General features: G+C 29.5%; 1 long non-coding RNA gene across 1 annotated transcript; it reads left to right on the top strand.

The window, feature by feature from the left end:
• LOC107634797 lies at positions 226-1815 on the top strand. The gene is made up of 3 exons (XR_001619055.2): positions 226-782; positions 1120-1237; positions 1532-1815. It is a non-coding gene; the product is annotated as an uncharacterized LOC107634797 (long non-coding RNA).

Genomic DNA, 2660 nt, shown 5'->3' with positions numbered 1-2660 from the left:
ATTAAAATCAAGACTGCTTCAAATTACTCATCGTTAGGAACTAGTTAGAAATTATGTTCATAATCTTAAGATGATGACATACATACTTTGCTGAATATTTTTTCAAAGCATAATAAGCTCTTAATGCACAACCAAATGATTCACTTAAAATGCTTTGAAGTTTGAATAGAAAGGATTAGTCAACCATGAGAAGAGTAATTTGAATCTGTTGTGAGTATGAAATACAAAGTATATATGTACATGTATTATATACATGAAAATACAAAAAATGCAAAGCAAATTAAAAGAAGCTTGTTCTCATCACACCCTATCATCTATAAAGAAAACCAACCACAACACACCCTCCATACTCTATCCTTTAAGCTAAAAGAAAAGCTTCTCTCTTATTCCCTTCACTTGTCTTCTTCTTACAATCCACAATCATCATGCAATGATAATTAGATTTTATATATATTTATCTTCTTTCATCCTATGATATAACAAAATAATATACAAAGGTATATTATATATCATATGCATAAAAAAGAAGAAAAAGAAAAGAGAATTATTATTGCATATATGGGTAGTAATAGCATTTTTGTTGCAAGGTTATTGTTTAGAGCATTATTAGTGTTGGTCTTGGTGGGGCTTGTTTGTGTTTTTGTATTAGTTAATGGTGGCAATGGAGGAAGAACAAGAAAGGCTTCAGAAACACTACAAGTGAAGAAGATAGCTAGAGATAACAACATGATGAGCAATAACAATAGGAGGGTTTTCAATGGACCAGATCCAATTCATAACAGGTATTACAAGTCTCACATCACTTAAGAATATTTTTTTTATCTGTTTTATAAATATTTTAGAGTTATAATTTTTTTTATTTAATTAATCTACTTAATTTTATGATGTTCAATTTTATAAATATTTCCTGGCACAAGTGCACAACAAATAAAACTTGTTCAAACAAGTGCTCTTCTTATGGAATATTCCAGAGTCATCAATCTCAAGTTTCTTTATTACTGTATATATTTGCTGAGTTAGAATTTTGATATAAACATATGGATATTTTATATTATTGTAATTTTATTAGTGTCAAAAACATGGATTTAACAGAAATAAATTATCTGATTTTTGGTTCAGGAGAGCAGGAAATAATTCTGGTCAACCTCCCGCTCAATCTTAGTCAACATAAAATTCTACAAGCTTCACTCCCACCATTTGACGAGGAGTAATTCTTGCATATACACCTCATATTTTGGTATATTTAATTATTTATAATAAAAGTAGATTCTATTAAATTTATTTAAAGTAGATTAAATTGTTTATGGATTTTATTAAAAAAGTTTAATTTTTTATGTATTAATTTAGACAATTGTATACTATCATTTGATCATATTCTTTCCTTTAAATAATTATTCATGCGATGATTGTAAAAGAGTAATATTTTTTTTAGTAATGATAAATAAGTGGATGTAGTAGTGTTAGCTTAATTGCTTCTTGTAATTCAAGTATGCATAGCTAATTCCACTACCACACAAAATTGATTTGTTAGGGACATATATGGAAGGCTAAAGAGGGAGGGGTAAAAAAAGAAAAGAGAAGCTTGTGCCACAGAAGATAAGCTCAAAGCAGTGAAAACAAAGTTTTGTTATGTCTGAGAAGTGCAGCGAACTATAGTTCAAATGACATAATTTTTTCGTTTTCATTTAAAGGTCTCGAATTCAAATCTGTTCTTGCTGAGATTGGTCGGTGTATAACTCGTCTGCCGGAAAATGCTTGTAAGCTCTCTGTCCAGATGAAGTATATGAAAGAACAAGGGGATGGATACCTGCAAAAGACACTCCGACGCTCAAGTCAGTAAGTGTTTAAGAGGTATATAATAATTCTATGAATATAGAATGTAAGACATGAATTGAAAGTTATCATGTGTTATGTTGTGTTTATAATAATTCTATGAATACAGAATGTATTATTGAGATTAGATATAGAAGGTTCTTTTTATAGACATAAAATTGATTAATAGAATTGATGTTATGACCGTTTGGTCATTAAGATAGAAATGATGAAGGTGTCAGTTACAAGCAAAAGAATGAATGATAGTTAACGCCGAGTTATAACTCATAATGCATAATAAAGACTGAGTTATAAGGTATAAGGTGACGGATCATAGCCCCAAACTTTGTCCGCTGATCATATGATCCAGGCTAAGCTTAGAAAATAAAATAAGTTATAACTCGGTTAAAAGATAAGTGAATAATGATATGGTGAGCCCCCAAGCTTAGTCGGGTTATTATGTCGCCACTTATTCAAAAAATAATTGAATGATAAGAGTCATTCAATCAAGATAGTTGTGTGCGGATATTTTTCCGCTTAAGAACAATTTTAGCATTTGATTGTATGTGAACTGAAAAGTTCAGAGATAGATATCCATTGACGGAATCGATTGTATGATCCGAGGATATAATGGTTAATTATCTTGGGAATTTTTCCGGCCCACAACAACTTATTGATAAATTTCTCGCTCAAAGAAATTAGTTATTGAATATTTACAATTTATAGTGAAGGTCTGACATGAATAAGATACATTGAGAAAATGAATAGGTATAAAGTCGCAACATATATTGAATAATATATATTGTAAAAGTAAAATAGTTCAAAATAAAAAAATATACCTTGAAAGT

This window comes from Arachis ipaensis, chromosome B03 (genome assembly GCF_000816755.2).
Source record: "Arachis ipaensis cultivar K30076 chromosome B03, Araip1.1, whole genome shotgun sequence".
In the NCBI taxonomy this organism is placed as follows: Eukaryota; Viridiplantae; Streptophyta; class Magnoliopsida; order Fabales; family Fabaceae; genus Arachis; species Arachis ipaensis.
This window is presented reverse-complemented; position numbering and strand designations above follow the sequence as displayed.